General features: G+C 39.1%; 1 long non-coding RNA gene across 1 annotated transcript in view; it reads right to left on the minus strand.

Annotated features, from left to right (window-relative positions):
* Window positions 1-15810: 15810 nt before the first annotated feature.
* The window catches only part of LOC147369837 (uncharacterized), a 122922-nt gene continuing 120080 nt past the window's right edge, over window positions 15811-18652 (minus strand). Inside the window, exon 4 of the long non-coding RNA XR_015168584.1 lies at window positions 15811-16149. This is a non-coding gene — a long non-coding RNA (uncharacterized LOC147369837). The remainder of the gene's footprint in view (window positions 16150-18652) is intronic.

An 18652-nucleotide genomic window follows, 5' to 3' on the forward strand; every position in this document is an offset into this window, starting at 1 on the left:
AGCAAGCGGGGGCTGGGCAGGGAGGCGCGGCGTGGGCTGCATCACTGAGAGTAAGAATCTGGCCCGAATACCCTGAGCACTATCTGAGCGAAATAATTTGGGCTAGCAAACCAGACTGTGGGATATCTACCATGCGAAAAGCCAGCCCTAACCTAAGACACCGCCAGCCCGCGCACGGAAAAAAGGACTAAACAGAGGTAGCCGGCTGCAAACCTTCCCCCTCCGGTGACAGGCAGCCAGAGCCGGAAGGGGGCAATCTCAGCCCCAGAGAGACATTATCTATAAAACTGGCTTCTTTGCTAACTAAAACTTATTGGGGGTCTGGACGGTCAACATCTGCCTGAGAAGGTGCGCCGGTTTTACACCCAGATAACCAAGTGGTGGGGAGGCGATAAGTCGCAGCATTGGCGCTCGCCAAACACCTCATCACCTGAGCTGCTCGGACCTGGGAAGAGCACAAAACGCAGCCCCAACTGAGTCTGCGCCTCTGAGGACTACCTGAGTGCCTGAACCTGAGCGGCTCGGACCTGGGAGGTGCATGCAACCCAGGGCCAGTCTCGGATTGTTCCCGGCGGAACAACCTAGAGCCTGAGCAGTGTGGGCAGGGAGGCTACACGCGCCGTGAGCGGGGGCAGACCCAGTGTGGCTGAGGCACTGCGAGCGCACGCCAGTGTCATTTGTTTGCAGCATCCCTCCCTCCCTCCCCATAGCGCGACTGAACAAAGAGAAGAAATACAGCTCCACCCACCAGAACACCGACACAAGCTTCCCTAACCAGGAAACCTTGACAAGCCACCTCTACATACCCACACACAGCGAGGAAACGCCACAGTAAAGAGAACTCCACAAACTGCCAGAATACAGAAAGGACTCCCAAACTCAGCAATTTAAACAAGATGAAGAGACAGAGGAATACCCAGCAGATAAAGGAACAGGATAAATGCCCACCAAACCAAACAAAAGAGGAAGAGATAGGGAATCTACCTGATAAAGAATTCCAAATAATGATAGTGAAATTGATCCAAAATCTTGAAATTAAAATGGAATCACAGATAAATAGCCTGGAGACAAGGATTGAGAAGATGCAAGAAAGGTTTAACAAGGATCTAGAAGAAATAAAAAAGAGTCAATATATAATGAATAATGCAATAAATGAAATTAAAAACACTCTGGAGCCAACAAATAGTAGAATAACAGAGGCAGAAGATAGGATTAGTGAATTAGAAGATAGAATGGTAGAAATAAATGAATCAGAGAGGATAAAAGAAAAACGAATTAAAAGAAATGAGGACAATCTCAGAGACCTCCAGGACAATATTAAACGCTACAACATTCGAATCATAGGGGTTCCAGAAGAAGAAGACAAAAAGAAAGACCATGAGAAAATACTTGAGGAGATAATAGTTGAAAACTTCCCTAAAATGGGGAAGGAAATAATCACCCAAGTCCAAGAAACCCAGAGAGTCCCAAACAGGATAAACCCAAGGAGAAACACCCCAAGACACATATTAATCAAATTAACAAAGATCAAACACAAAGAACAAATATTAAAAGCAGCAAGGGAAAAACAACAAATAACACACAAGGGGATTCCCATAAGGATAACAGCTGATCTTTCAATAGAAACTCTTCAAGCCAGGAGGGAATGGCAAGACATACTTAAAATGATGAAAGAAAATAACCTACAGCCCAGATTATTGTACCCAGCAAGGATCTCATTCAAGTATGAAGGAGAAATCAAAAGCTTTTCAGACAAGCAAAAGCTGAGAGAATTCTGCACCACCAAACCAGCTCTCCAACAAATACTAAAGGATATTCTCTAGACAGGAAACACAAAAATGGTGTATAAACTCGAACCCAAAACAATAAAGTAAATGGCAACGGGATCATATTTATTAGTAATTACCTTAAACGTAAATGGGTTGAATGCCCCAACCAAAAGACAAAGACTGGCTGAATGGATACAAAAACAAGACCCTTACATATGTTGTCTACAAGAGACCCACCTCAAAACAGGGGACACATACAGACTGAAAGTGAAGGGCTGGAAAAAGATTTTCCAAGCAAACTGGGACCAAAAGAAAGCAGGAGTCACAATACTCGTATCAGATAAATTAGACTTTAAAACAAAGGCTGTGAAAAGAGACAAAGAAGGTCACTACATAATGATCAAAGGATCAATCCAAGAAGAAGATATAACAATTATAAATACATATCCACCCAACATGGGAGCACCGCAGTATGTAAGACAAATCCTAACAAGTATGAAAGGAGAAATTAACAATAACACAATAATAGTGGGAGACTTTAATACCCCACTCACACTTATGGATAGATCAACTAAACAGAAAATTAACAAGGAAAAAAAAAAAAAACAAAAACATGTATCTATAAAGCTCACTAAAGCAAAGCACAGTAAAATGAGGTATGGCAATAAAAGGCATTAAATTTATCAAATAAAAAATAAATAAAGTGCTGAAAAATTAAAGCTGTCAATTCTGTAATAGATATTCATTGAAAGTATCTTTTGAAATGGGAGTGAAAACACCTTCAGAGAAATGAAAGCTAAGGAAGCATGCACGAGCTATAAAAAATGATAAAGTCCTTTATGAATGATGATAATATCAAAACAAAACTGGGAAATACAGGAAGGAGTAAAGAGCACTACGAACAGTCAATACATGGATAAACATTAGAAACTATTCTCTTTTCTTAATTTCTTCATGGTAAACTATCAACATTATATTGTGAAATTTTTCAGAAAAAAAAAAAAAAGAATATGGTATGACATAGTTCTGTCTTAGATATTATGCAAGTTGGATGAATACTGAAAATAACTAAAGTACCTCATGGTAAAAAATAAAAATAAAAAAATAAAGACAGAGATAAACTATAAAAAAAAAAAAAGAATTTCTACTAAATTAAAAGTTTTTCTTTCAAAAAAAAAAAAAAAGAAGTCTCATGTGGATTCTTGTACAGTGATAAGGTGCATTGTTTAACACATATATAAATGGACATGGGATTTTTTTGTATTTACAGTCCTCTGTAATTCACTTGTTCACTCAAACATTAATTGTAGATATCTTTTTCAGTAAGTAAATATGTATGTCTTCTGGCTACATAGAACTTAATCATATGGGGATACTGTAATACATTAAACTACTGCCATATTGATGAGAGTTTGAGTTCTTTCCAATTTTCACATATATAAAAATGCTACAAAGAACATTTATTTGCTTGGTTGATGTATGCCTGAAACTTGAACTTCTAGGTCAAAGGAAATGTACATTTTAAGTTTATCAAGATAGTCAAATGTCTGTAAAAATGACTGTACTAATGTGGATACCATTGTCATTATAACAGACAGCCTATTGCCCCATAACTGCACCCACACTGGTTATTATCAATCATTTTCATATTTAATTATCTGATCACTGAAAAACAATTATATTATTACAATGTTTCCCCCAAAATCATGGTATTCCTCACAATAATTATTCCATTTAAATTAAAAAAAAAACAAAAACATTTTGCCCTTACAAATAACAGATGTTGATGGTAGAAGATTAAGAAAATAAAGACTTACAGGATAAAATATCAAGGGACTTCTGGGGCAGCTAAGATGGAAAGCTGACAAAGGTTCTCTCTCCTACTGATTTACAACTAAATATTCTGAACAGAATGCAAAATATACTACTTGAGGACTCTGAAAAATAAAAAATAGCAGGTGGATTGAGGACTAAAATCAAAATACAAATAATTGTCTTCAAAGTGGGGGGCACCAGTCACAAGGAACCTCCTAAGAGGAGAGAAAGCTAAAAGTGTGAGGAAAATAAATCTTTCTGATCAGAGGTGCAAGGAAAAGAGAACCTTGGGATCCAGGAAATATGGAAGAAATCTCAGAGGAGACAGTTGAAGAAAGAGATTCCTCTAACTGTGTATATGAAGTCACATAAGGTCTGGACTTGCCTCTAAGCTGTGCACGCACAGAACAGACCCAAAGAAAAGAGCAAAGGTTTCAAGAGGTGAACTACCATTAAAAACCTTTGCGCCAATCCAAGACTAACCCCAAGAGGCATATGTGCCAGACTGATCCAAAAAGCACAGCAAGGGCTTAAAATCCAAACTGACCTTGGAAACACCACCACCAGAAAAGAGCTCAGAACTTGTGATTTGGATGTAACTAGGTTTGATTGCCTGCTTGCACGACAACAAAAATAACACTCTGAGAATTTAATAGGACCCGGAGTCTATCAGCACAATATTCAAAACCTCCAGGATACAATCCAAAATTATTCAACATACAAACAACCAAAATTATCTGACCAATACTCAAGAGAATTAACAGCCAACAGAAAACAAGCCTGAGGTGAGCAGATGTTGGAATTATCATAGACTTTAAGGTAGCTATTATAACAATCTTCCATGAGACAAAGGTAAACACTACTGAGATTAAGGGAAAGGTAAAAGTTCTCAGAAGCAAAATTAAAACTATAAAAAAAAATGGACTTCCCTGATTGTCCAGTGGCTAAGATTGCTGCCAGTGCAGGGGGTCCAGGTTCAATCTCTGATCAGGGAACTAGATTCCACATGCTATAGTGAAGATTCTGTGTGCCGCAACTAAGACCCAGGGCAGCCAAATTAATTAAATAACTCTTCAAAAACAAATGCAAATTTTAAAACTGAAAAACACAATAATTTAAATTTTTTAAATTAACTGCATGGCTCAATAGTAGAATGGAGGTGAAAGAGGAAACAGCTAGGGAAATTAAAGATAGAGCAATAAAACGTAGGCAAACTATAGGACAACACTAAAAGATTTCATATATTATTTCACATATTATTAAAGTCCCAGAAAGAAAGGAAAAAGAAATGGGTGCAGAAAAATATCATCAAGAATCCTGTCATCCATAATCAGTTTTAATATTTGATATAGACTCTTCTAGACTTTTTTCCATTTATATAAACATACACATATATACACATACACATATATACACATACACACACACACACACACACACACACACACACACTACATATTAGATTACCTGCTGCTGATAAAATGTTTTTTCCTTTGTTAATAAATTATGAATATTTTTATATTTCAATGCTTGTATGTACATCTGCATAATAACTTTTATTAATTGGTTAATAGTTCAGTTGGGCTTCCCAGGTGACTCAGTAGTAAAAAATCCACCTGCCAAGCAGGAGATGAGGGTTCGATCCCTGGATGGGGAAGATCTTCTGGAGAAGAAAATGGCAACCCACTCCAGTATCCTTGCTTGGAGAATCTCATGGACAGAGGAGCCTGGTGGGCTACAGTTCATGGGATCACAAACAGTTGGACATGACTTAGCAACTAAAAAACAAAAACAGTTCATTAAATAATGAAGCCATAATTGTGTTATTCAGTAAGCTACCACTATTTATTTCCCCCTCTTTTTTAAGTATTATAAAAATTCTACACTTATCCTTAATGCTAAATCATTGCCACATCTTTATTATTTCATTTATATTCCTAAAAATAAAATAACTGCATAAGAGGATATTAATCAACCAACATTCAGTCAACTAATATTTATTGAGCATTTAGTATAAAGTAGGCACTTTCTCTGAACACTTGCCAAATCTAAATATAATCAACAACAGTCAATTCTGAATGACAAAGTTGAAAAATATGCATATCTTTGGCTTCAATGGCACAAGAAAATTTTCTCTCAAGGGGACACTGATGGTGCAAGACCAAATATCCAAAAAATTCTTTAAGAGTCAAGAATGAAACCACTAAATTAAAAATACAGGGAACACACTGATTCACTTTCTTGCATATTCTTTACTTAATTAATATGAAGTGTTTTTTAGCATCTTCAAAATTGGCTCATGTCAGAGCTACCCATTTTGTCTCAATCAAAATTGGCTGCAATTATTTAACCAATTCTGCCAAACAACCAAGTGAGTGAGAGTCACTCAGTTGTGTCTGACTTTTTGTGACCCTGTGGACTGTAGCCCACCAGGCTCCTCTGTCCATGGGAGTCTCTAGGCAAGAATTCTGGAGTGGGTTGCCATTTCCTTTTCCAAGGAAACAACCAAATTCTACTAATTTTAAGATTGCTTTCTAAAGGTTCTATAAAAGGGCAAGGAAATCATGTAACTCAAATTGGGACTTGAACCCGCTCGGCTGGGATTCAACCAGTCCAACACCGGTCTTCCACCTGAAATTACATACCTGCTTTCAGGACTTAGTGAAGCTCAGGTTCTTGATGTCTCATTGCAGAAAGAATTCATTGACAGACAAAGTGATAGGTAAGAAGTGGATTTATTGGGGGAAATAGACTCCACAGAGCATGGGCCATGTTGTAAGGAGACAGCAACCTTGAAATATGGTGTGTTAGCTTTTATGGGCTGGGTAATTTCATAGGCTAATGAGTGAGAGGATTATTCTAACTATTTGGGGGAAGGGACAGAGATCTCCAGGAATTGGGCCACTGCCCACTTTTTGATCTTTGATGGTCAGCCTTGTAACTGCCTCAGTGCCTCTGGGTGTGTCATTTTGTGCTGATGTGTTACAATGAGGATGTACTGAGGTTCAAGATCAATGAACCTCAACTTGTCCACCATTTTGGATCCGTTTGGTTCTAATCAGTTTATGTCCTGTCCTTGGGTTACGTTATTCTTTCATAGGCTGCAACTTGCTCTGTGGCCCGTGGGATCTTCCCTGACCAGGGAAGAATGTGTCCCCTGCATTGGCAGGCACTGTAGCCTGATGTTACTCTTTCATAGGCTGTGCTCTGCCCCTCTTGTTTCATTAGTTAGTTAGATCAGTCTCTCAGTCGTGTCTGACTCTGCGACCCCATGAACTGCAGCACGCCAAGCCTCCCTGTCCATCACCAACTCCTGGAGTTCACTCAAACCCATGTCCATCAAGGCGGTGATGCCATCCAGCCATCTCATCCTCTGTTGTCCCCTTCTCCTCCTGCCCCCAATCCCTCCCAGCATCAGAGTCTTTCCCAATGAGTCAACTCTTCACACGAGGTGGCCAAAGTACTGGAGTTTCAGCTTCAGCATCATTCCTTCCAATGAACACCTAGGACTGATCTCCTTTAGGATGGACTGGTTGGATCTCCTTGCAGTCTAAGGGACTCTCAAGAGTCTTCTTCAACACCACAGTTCAAAAGCATCAGTTCTTTGGTGCTCAGCTTTCTTCACAGTCCAATTCTTACATCCATACATGACCACTGGAAAAACCATAGCCTTGACTAGACAGACATTTGTTGGCAAAGTAATATCTCTGCTTTTCAATATGTTATCTAGGTTGGTCATAACTTTCCTTCCAAGGAGTAAGTGTCTTTTAATTTCATGGCTGCAGTCACCATCTGCAGTGATTTTGGAGCCATTATTACTACCTAAAAGCTGATTCCCAATAAAGTAATCCATTCTTCTGTATTATTTTAAGAACTAATCTTTATGAAGATAAAATGTAATGTTAGTGGGAGAAGAGCATAAAACATATTATTAAGGTGTGATATTATTATCTTTTGGATGGGACACAAGTCCTCAGTCATGTCTGACTCTGCAACCCCATGGACTACAGGCCGCCAGGCTCCTCTGTCCATGGGATTCTCCAGGCAAGAATACTGGAATGGGTTACCATTTCCTCCTCCAGGGGATCTTCCCAACCCAGGGATTGGACTCAAGTCTCTTGCATCTCCTTCACTGGCAGGTGGGTTCTTTACCACTAGCGCCACCTGGAAAACTAGATGGGATCGGAATGCACAATTATTTTGGTGTCACTTCTTCCTTTGTGACCTCACTTTATCTTGGATATACCACTAGTACACGACATACTCAACAATTATCAGATGATATTCTTTGAAGTCTGTCTCTCGTAGTGTACACTGAACCCTATGAGGGCAGGAAATAAATCCTATTCATTTTTATATTCCCACCAGTTAACTCAGAAAATGCTAGGTATGTGTATGCTGATTTTTTTAAACATATTTTGGTCTCCTTTCTCTCTGCAAATCTAGAAGATATTCCACTTAAAAATAAAGTTAACTAAAACAATGTATGGTTGCCAGATAAAATACAGAACACCCAGTTATATTTGGATTCAGAAAACTTTTTTTTTTAGGAACATGTTATGTCCCAAATACCGCATGTTTATCTGAAATTCAAATTTAACTGGACGTCTCATATTTTTATTCACTAAATCTGGCAACTGAAATAACTGGAGATTTCCTAGAATATCACTCAGACCAGAGTAAAACTTTCTCCCTGATCTAGAAAGTAAGGGTTCCAAAAATCTCCATAATTGGACTGCAGGACTTTTCATCTAACATGGGGCAACATAAGCCACCTTATCAGGGATGCTATATTGCTTAACAGTTTGGACAATGTCACTTTAGAGTCTTTGCCTTTTTTCACATTATCCCTGTGTCCCTGTGCTTCAATTTCTGGAGTCCTTTTTGCTGGAAGAATTAGAAAAGTTTTGGATTTTATCAACTCATCTGAACCAGTGAATCTTGCAGCTTTGAATGGTCCATCTCTCCATGGCCGATTCCCTACCTTGCTCTGGGACAAGACCCTGGTGGGTCCCCCCAGGGGAGATCCTTTGTACAAGACGCATATGTATATCACAGAAGCCACATTAGTGCACAGCCAGGCTCCATCTCAGAAGGTATTTTGTAAGCACAGATTTATTCTCCCGCAGACAATTCTTTCTCGGTTACCTTCCCCAAATCCCCAGCTGCTGCCAAGGTTAATGCAGGCCCTGACTCTGGCTGTTGATTCTTATTAATTAAGCCAATAAATGATCTTCTATCATAAAGTGTCTGTTTTTAATATAACCTATTTGATGAGGCTGTATTAATTTAGAAGAAATATGCACTGGCATTCTGGCACGCACTTTTCCTAATTATCTTACAGCCCTTGTTCAGCAGTGAAATTAGTCTCTGGTTATCACAGTTAATGGATGCCCACAGCTCTGAGCTAAGTGATCTCCACCAGTCACCTGATCTTTTCTTGCATAAATATGATGGCACTATCTATGCCGTCCCTAGTGAATGCATAATTTGAACGTGGGTGTGAATGTTTTAACAAAATCTTCTGCTTCAGGGCAACAAGATGGCACTCTATTCTGGTATATTTCTTTAAGTGGATGGATAACATTGGGAAAACAAGGCTGTGAGAGGAAAAGTTACACAATAACAGGGGCAAGGTCTGAAGATACATGGCACACTTGAAACTGGACCAAGCAGTTAAAGGTCAGAAGACAGATTCTCTATCAGAAGCAGAAAAGGGCATAAAATTCACCATGTCTTCACTGACAGTGTTCTTGAGCTCTACAATGCCTCTCCTGCATTTTCTACCTTTCTCTTAGAAACTCGGTGAAGGGCTTCCCTGGTGGCCCAGTAGTTAAGAATCCACCTGCCAATGCAAGGAACATGGGTTCCATCCCTGGTTCAGGAAGATCCCACATGTCTCAGAGCCACTAAGTCCATGCAGCACAACTACTGAGGCTTCACAAGGGAAGCCACTGCAGCAGGAAGCCCACACATCACAGCTAGAGAGCAGCCCTCCGTCAGTGCAACCAGAGAAAGCCTGCAGAGCAACTGAAGACCCAGCACAGCCAAAACAAAGGAACTCCATGGAGTGCTTAGTCAAATTATTAACCTTTCCTCTACATTCCCATTCCCTACATTCATTCATTCACTCATTCATTCAATAAGTATCTACAAGACACCAAACACTGTCAAAGGCACTGGAAGTAAACCTGATGATAAAACAGAAATAGTCCTTCTCTCATAGAACTTCAGTCTAGTCAATGAGACAGACAATCCAACAAGTTAATTAAAACCACTAATTACAAATTGTTAAAATGCTAGAAGACTCTTTTTTTTTAATTAATTTATTTTAATTGGAAGCTAACTACTTTATAATATTGTAGTGGGTTTTGTCACACATTAACATAAATCAGCCATGGGTTTACATGTGTTGTTCCCCATCCTGAACCCCCTTCCCACCTCCCTCCCCATCCCATCCCTCAGGGTCATCCGAGTACACCAGCCCTGAGCACCCTGTCTCATGCCTGGAACCTAGACTGGTGATCTGTTTCACATATGGTAATATACATGTTTCAGTGCTATTCTCTCAAGTCATCCCACCCTCGCCTTCTAGGAGAAGACTCTTGAGAGTCCCTTGGACTGCAAGGAGATCCAACCAGTCCATCCTAAAGGAAATCAGTCCTGAATATTCATTGGAAGAACTGATGCTGAAGCTGAAACTCCAATACTTTGGCCACCTGATGCAAAGAACTGACTCATTGGAAAAGACCCTGACACTGGGAAAGATAAAAGGTGGGAGGAGAAGGGGACGACCAAGAATGAGATGGTTGGATGGCATCACCGACTTGATGGACATGAGTTTGAGTAAACTCTGGGAGTTGGTGATGGACAGGAAGGTCTGGCATGCCATAGTCCATGGGGTTGCAAAGAGTCGGACACGACTGAGCGACTGAACTGAACTGAAAATGCTAGGAATAAAAAAAAATTAATTAAAAAAAAATTTAACAGGGTTCTCTGATAGAAAGGGCTTCCTTTGTGGCTCAGCTGGTAAAGAATCTGTCTGCAATGCGGGAGACCTGGGTTCGATCCCTGGGTTGGGAAGATCCCTGGAGAAGGGAAAGGCTACCCACTTCAGTATCCTGGCCTGGAGAATTCCATGGACTATATAGTCCACGGGGCTGCAAAGAGCTGGACACAACTGAACGACTTTCACTTTACTTCTGATGGAAAATGACCAGGAAGAACCAACTTTTGAAAAGGTTCTCCGGGAAGGGCTGTCTGAGGAGGTGATTAGACCCAAATGACCACAAGGAATCATCCCTTCTAAGCACTGAGATAGAACAATCCAGCAGAGGAACAGCAAATACAAAGGCCCTCGGGCATGAATAGGCATGGTATGTTCCAGAAGCCAAAGGTAGGCTATAGTAACTGAAAAAGAAGAGAGAGGCTAAGAATATGACCCTCTAATAAGCCCTCTGCCTTTGGAATCTGGGGTGGAAATGGCTGTCTCCTTCCCTTTCTCTCACTAGACAATAAAAACTTAAGGGCAGAAATGATACATTACTTATTATTCATTACCCACAACTTCAAGTGTGATACCTCATATAACATATAATAGATCGCCAAGAAATGTAGTTAAATTTATGTATATTTATTTAAATGTACTACAAATTCCAATTCTATCTGTGAAAAGAGAAAGCTACTTAGTTGTTGACAATTTTGCTAATTATAATAGTTAATATTTTTTAAATAGTTAATATTTTATTGAGCTATTATCATTTACCAGGCACTCTTCTAAGGTCATTATACATATTCATTTCTTTAAGGCTTACAAAGACCCCATAAGTAATATTATGTTTGTTCTCATTCTAAACATGAGAATCTGAACAGCAAACAGGTCAATAATAAACTAAAATTGAGAATATAATAATTGTTCAAGCCAGGATATGAATCTAGGCAGTCAGCTTTTACAGTATGTCCTTAATCATGATGTTAATGCTCCTAAGCAGGCTAAATGTGTCTTGGAAAACTAATTAAGCCATTGAGATTCTTCAGTATTTAACACTCTGGGATTTAAGTCAGATGTACAACATGACACAGAAGGAATATGTGCTGTGCTGTGCTAAGCCGCTTCAGTTGTGTCTGACTCTTTGCAATACTATGCGCTGTAGCCCACCAGGCTCCTCTGCCCATGGGATTCTCCAGCCAAGAATACTTGAGTGGGTAGCCATTTCCTCCTCCAGGAGATCTTCTGAACCCAGGGATTGAACCCACATCTCTTGACATCTCTTGCACTGGCCTATGGGTTCTTTACCACTACCACCCCCTGGGAAGCCTCAAATGGAATATACTTTCCCTGAACATGTATTTGAATATATCTGAAATATACCTTTAATAAATTTCCATCTCTGCTTCCTTGGTTATAAGAAAGGATTATCTAGTCTTCCTTCAAAAGGTTTGAGTGTTGCTATAGAAACTGCTTTTCCTTAATTTGTAAGGTGCCTGTCTCAGCTGGTAAGACACTCAGCTATGAAAACAGTAGATCATCACAGTTATACTCACAATGCCAACACCAAGGGGTGGCTTAGGGAAATCTTTAATTTTTCCCAATATTCTCCATCTTTTTCTCTCCCTCTTCCCCTTAACCAATTCAAATACAGAATCTAAATAAAATTAGTGTGCTTGCTATGGAAACATAATTTTAAGACAAATCTCTAACTCCCTCTTCTTCCAACAACCTGCTTACTTCCCCTAAAATGATCTTAAATAAAGCTCTGGCATATCCACTGGTCATGGAAGATGAGGTAGAGCTATCTCTCAGAAGACTCCTGTTCCCTGGTTATCACCTTCCCTTAGGACGCTTTCCTAACACACAGGCTAAGGCAAATGGAAAATACACTAAGGGTGTTCACAAGAGCAGGAATGTAAAGTCCTCTGGAAATAAATGAGAAGGATGTACTGAAGTTTTGGCAAAGTGATTCACCTGTCCTGAGAAACCCACATCTTACTTCATCCTCTTATCCACAGTATCAAGTACAGTTTCTAGTACCAATTAAGTGCATAATAAATGCTACATAGATGTAAGACATCTCTGGTCCTTTGGGGACTAGTGTATGAGGGAAAGATACTGACAATGCATAAGGCTCCTTCCCTGATGACTCTAGTCACAGCCATCTCTAAGTCCTTGTGCACGGATTGTCAGACCTGCCCAATCAACATCCAAGATTATCTTTGTAATTATTTTGAAATGCTTCTATTTTGTAATCAAGCATGTTAACTATGCACTGACATATTTTATTTATTTTTATTTAGGTTTATGTACTCTCTCTCTAAGTGGACATTAAGACACATGTGGAGCCATTTCCCTTAATAACACAGTGCTGAGCACATTATAGAGGTTCAATAATATTCAGTCAGCAGCTGATAAATGCAGAAAGATGGAGAGCTTCCTGAGGGGTCTTACCTTGTTCTTCCAATAAATATTTTGTCACACAAGCTGGGAAATTCCCACAGAAATTTTTCATTCACTTTTCACACAAGGAATCTTGAAAAGGAAGGAGAGAGAGAAGAAGAAGCTAGAAGAAAGAAAGAAAGAAATTGGAAGCAACTTTCATATAGGAAGAAGGAATTTTAATGGGACTGAAAGAATACGAGTTTGGAGTAAGATAATCTGAGATTTAATAACATAAGACCTTGGGCAATAGATTGAACTATCTCTCTGTCTGAAACATGAATATTAATACCTTTTCCAGAAAATACAAATAATAATGAGAATTTAAAAGAGGCAGAATTCTGAGTTGCAAGTGGGAGGAACACATCTAGCAAAAGCTACAGCCTAGGTTGTATGGGTGTTCATAGAACCCAAGGGCTTAGGGAAGGGGGAGGGTACAGCGACCACAGAGTCTTCTAAAGCTTGACAAGTGCTGTAATACAAAAACTACAGAATAAACATTTAAGTTTAGACAGTCATCTATAATGATTTTCCATGCAGGGAAGTGAGAAAGAGAAAAAAAAACATAGACCACATGTAGAGAGCTCAACTCTCTCAGCTCCACCGTAACCTGAAGTTACAAATGTTCTTATATGCATCTTCATGTAGCATTAGGCTAGTTACCTAAGGAAGCCATTGTGTCCTTTTCCAATCCACCATTTCCTATGTTAGGAATTTTCTCTTTTTAAATTCACTTTTACTGGGGTATGGTTGATTTACATTGTTGTGTTCATTTCTGCTGTACAGTATAGAGAATTTTCTCATGATACAGGCTAGCCATGGGCAAGGCAACCTTGAGACAAGGAAGACTGAGTGGGCCTGAGAGCATCTCCTCTGGTTTCTCACTGCTGGGCCTCCTCAATGCTATCCTTAGACCCTGTTATGTGGCCCTCTCCACAACATAGCAGTTTGCTTTTTCAAAGCCAGTAAGAGAATCTGTCTCATCCTTTGAAACTTTTCAGAAAGATCAAGATCACTTCTCCATTTGTCTCTGCTCCCATACTACCTGCTTAACTTAGTTGTTGTTCAGTCACTAAGTTGTGTCCAACTCTTTGAGACTCCATAGATTGCAGCACAAAGGCTTTCCTGTGCTTCACCATCTCCCAGACTTTGCTTAAATTCATGTCCATTGAGTTAGTGATGCTATTCAACCATCTCATCCTCTGTCATCCCTTTCTCCTCTTACCCTCAATCTTTCCCAGTATCAGGGTCTTTTCCCTGCATAAGTACACGAGCTTGAATAAGTACATGAGCCTTAAATCCAAACTGTGCCACAAAATATCTGATTGGTTCAGATACTTATCTGTGACCAGATGAGGCAAAGTTTTCTCCATTCCACCCCTCACCACAGAAGACTATCACACAAAACACAGGCCAGCTTTTGAACTGGTGACTTGGGATCAGGTGTTCATCTCGAGTCCAATTTCTTGTGCTCAGATGGTAAAGTAATGGAGACTTATGTTAAAGAAACCACCTTGGAAATGGATTGTGGCAGGCTTGGATTAATGGGTACACTTCTCCAACCAAAGGATAATTTCAGGTACAGAACTAGTGTTTTCCTTAGATAGTGGGGTTTTGCATTCATTATTTCTTTTTAACTTTAAAGTCACAAAATTCTGCCATATGTATGGAGAAGGTATTCTAACCTTCATTTTAAAATAAGAAAACTTAGGTCTGACAATATGAAGCCATTTAGCCAAAGGAACCCAAAAGACAGCTGGTGTGAAAGCCTGGACCATACTCTGTGACTCTAGATTATTTTTTGATCCTTTCACTTGATTACATGATCACTGTGGTCCTCCATTGCTTTATATTTTCATTATTCTTTAAAACAAACAAACTCTTGTTTTCATCATCTCGAAAGCAACTATGACCAGAGGAGATAAAGATGTCAATAAAGGAAGAGAGAGTGTTGCTGCCTTAAGACTAATAGAAGGGGGGACAATCTTAGATCATGCTCCAGGACAATCTTAGATCACCCTCCAACTAGGATCAGTTGGTAGCAGATGTTTGTAACTCTGTGTCAAGAACTCTAAAAATCGTGTCTGGTTTCTCCTGGGTGAAGGGAAAGCTTCCTGATAGGTTAATAATGTTTGGGGGGAGGAGACTATTTTGTGATTGCTTAGTGATATCTGCGTGGACTCTGGAAATAACAGGGGAGAAAGAAAGAGGTTATTTACCATGCCAGGCTGGGAGTGTCAACATCATTCATTTGAGATTATGGCACAAAATTTATTATTCTGGTGCTTTTAGTAAAATGAAGGGAAATAATTCTTGAGAGTTGATATTTGTAAGGGCATAACATTTATTCAGGGCTTCCTATACATTCAAAGTAAATTTAAAATGGATCATGTGAAGAGAAATTAAATATAAAATTTAGGGATCACAATATTTGACAAACTATGGCTGGATTTGGTTCAAAGTAACAAATGAGCAATGATGATGTTGATGATGATAGTAACAAAGATGAGAACAATAAGTCATAGTGTCTAAATATTAGTATAAACATTCTCTACAGAGAAGAAAGCTGATGAAGGAGAATTTATCTGAAAAATTTATACACAGACCTTCCAAAATATAAAGCATCTTTCAAACTTGTGAAAAAATAATATTCTGCAGCTGGTTTTCATCTCTAGAAGAGTGCTGAAGAGCTATAGGAAAATTAGAACATCATTCAATTTCATTTTTAATTGAAAAAAATTCAACTAAGACACATAACTGTCCTTGCACAGAAATAACACTGCAGATGCAAAATTTTCTAGATTCTAAATTTATTTCATGATTTCTAATTTGAGATGGTGTTTGTTGTTATTGTTGTTTTTTTCTTACTTTGAGGTTGTTTTTCACTATAAAGCATCATCCTAGAATATCTCCTATTGGAGAGAAAATTAAGAGTCCATTTCAGATGATTAGCTTGAGAGTCATAGAAAACACGGGAAGTATAACCAGTGATTCAGAAGCCTTCACTGCATGCAGATCAGCGTGAGGTTAGGAATAAGACAGGGTAAGATAGTCTGGGAAGCTAGGCAGCAGTATTCTGAGTGTTCTGCGACAGAAAACAAACCCGAAGGCCATATCCCAAGGGCAACCGACCTATGAGAGAACAAAAAACAAAACAAAAACAAATCAAATAGCACTGAATTTTATTGTCAGATAAATTGCAATCTTGTGGAAAAGCTATTTACCTCAAATAACAAAAACATAGAAAAATAAACCGACAATAAATCAAACTTGTTCATCTGGAAGAACTCCATGGAGACCAACTAAAGATAACTAATATCCTAAGTAAAAGTCAATTTATATATACAAATTAAAATATATATAGTATATATTTTTGTACACTTTGGGTTTTATATAGGATGCTATATGTTATAGAGAGAATATATACTTCTTAGTGTATATACACACACATATATATACACACTAAGAAAAATTCTAAAATGTGTGTATGTATATATATTTATAAGTATTATAAGAAGGCTTTATGTAAAATAGAAGCAAAATTAAGCACAGTACTCATATGTCTTATTAAAACAATGTAGGACATCTAAAACTGGGCTTGCCATTTCTCAGGCAAGAAAAGAAATTTAGCCAATTTAAGATTGAAAAGAAAAATGGGCACTTTACATACATATCAGGTGGAAAGTCAAATAGAAATAAGGTGACCGAATCTAGGAATTTCAAATGGAGCTCACTGGAAAAAGAGAAGCCAGATAAAAACAGACTTGAAGCACATACATGATTACAAGCATGCAATGATGGAGCCTCTCTCCTAGTTAGGTCTGCCTCTGCACCGGGGGTGGGAAGGGTGGTCTGCACAGCACAGTACACTTCAGACAGGCTGGAGGCACATGTTCTTCTGGATGCCTCTGCTTCAGGTCTCTTGCATAGATCATGAGTCAGAGCGTCCCCCTCTGTCTGGATCTCTCTGAACAGAAACTCTATTCAGATCCCTAATCCATTGCTTCTTATTCATTCAACCACCCAAGACTCCATGTTTAATCTCTGTAAATTCAAGGCACAATATACTTCTCTTTGCCTCCGAATTGTTCTGGTCTATGGACACTATCCTTCGTTATTGAGTTATTATGCCAACCTGGTCCCTCCAGCCATTGGTTATACCTCTGTAATTCACTTCCAGTCCCTCTGGCTCACAATCAATGAAATGCTACATGATACAGTAGAAGAAAGTTTCAGAGTCAGATGGACCTTGGTCCATGCTTGTTCCTCCACAAACTGCTGTGTGAGTCTTAGCAAGTTGCTTCACCTCTCTGCATTTCAGGTTCACACTAGTAGAATTACTGTCTAGATTTACAGTAATTTTTAAAACACAATTCACTGGCATATCACATACAAAGTTATACTAATTATCATTATCTGAATTCCAGAGCTGACATTTCATTCCATTCTACTATTGTGTCATTTCTGATCTTCTGTGGAATTATGCAAAAAAAAAAATCTCCCTTACTCTTCACTAATTCATTCATTCAACAGTTATTTTACTGGATGTCTACTAGGATATCAGCCTCTATGGTAGGCGCTGGAAATGCAGCAAGGAGCAACAAAGAGATACAGATACAATGCCTGCCCTCATCAATTTTTAGTGGAATAAAAAGTATATTTGTAAATGTCAAATTAATAATTTTATGTGCTCTTAATTGTTATGTAATAAGTGCATGAAAAAAAAAGTACTGTGGCACCTAACCTACTGTAGGAAAGGGATTGTTGTTCAGTTGCTTAGTCGTGTCCGACTCTTTGTGGCCTATGGACTGCAGCATGCCAGGCTTTCCTGTCCTTCATTACCTCCTGGAGTTTACTCAAATCCATGCCCACTGAGTCAATGACGTCATTATCTTGTCCTCTGTGGTCCCCTTCTCCTCCTGCCTTCAATCTTTCCCAGCATCAGGGTCTTTTCCAGTGAGGAAAGAAGTAGATCAGAGAAATTCCTAAGAAAAGCTGCTTCAAACTGAGACTTAAACTATGAGTCAGATGATTTATTCAAGCACAGACAGCAGAAGCCACATCAAGAGGATAGATACGTGAGAAAGCCCGAAGGAGGAAAGGTTTGGCACATCTGAGGACCAGGAGACAGAGTGACTGCAGAAGTCGCGTGCTCAGGGGAGAGAAGATTGCAGTTAAATGTAAATAGCAAACCGATCCAATATGGACCACAGAAAGAGTGCAGCAAGAAACTGTTCCCAAGTCTCTTAATTACTCAATGAGCCAAAGAACAAGGGGGGACCGAATCTCTGAGACAACATGGTAGTAGCAGGTTTCTTGCACAGGATTGAGCTGTAGGTGGTGAATGTTGCAGCAATGTTGGGGAAACACTTGTGCCCTAAAGAATTCTTGCCTTGTAAATAGATCTCAAGCTATTTTAGGGACACCTTAAGGTAGCAACTGACAACTACACACATGATTCTCAGTCACCACATATCGGTCAACCTGATAATATTCCAGCCATAAAATATTTCCCTCCTCTGTGCTGCCACAGAAATGTGTCCCTGAACCTCTTTTAACAGTTCACAGGTTTGACTGTGAAGGGTATGTCTCCATGTAAACTGGATCAGTGTTATCTCCAATGCCTAGAACAGTG

Source organism: Bos grunniens, chromosome 7 (assembly GCF_055505025.1).
Source record: "Bos grunniens cultivar Pamir isolate PY7600 chromosome 7, Bosgru_T2T1.0, whole genome shotgun sequence".
NCBI classification, from domain to species: domain Eukaryota; kingdom Metazoa; phylum Chordata; class Mammalia; order Artiodactyla; family Bovidae; genus Bos; species Bos grunniens.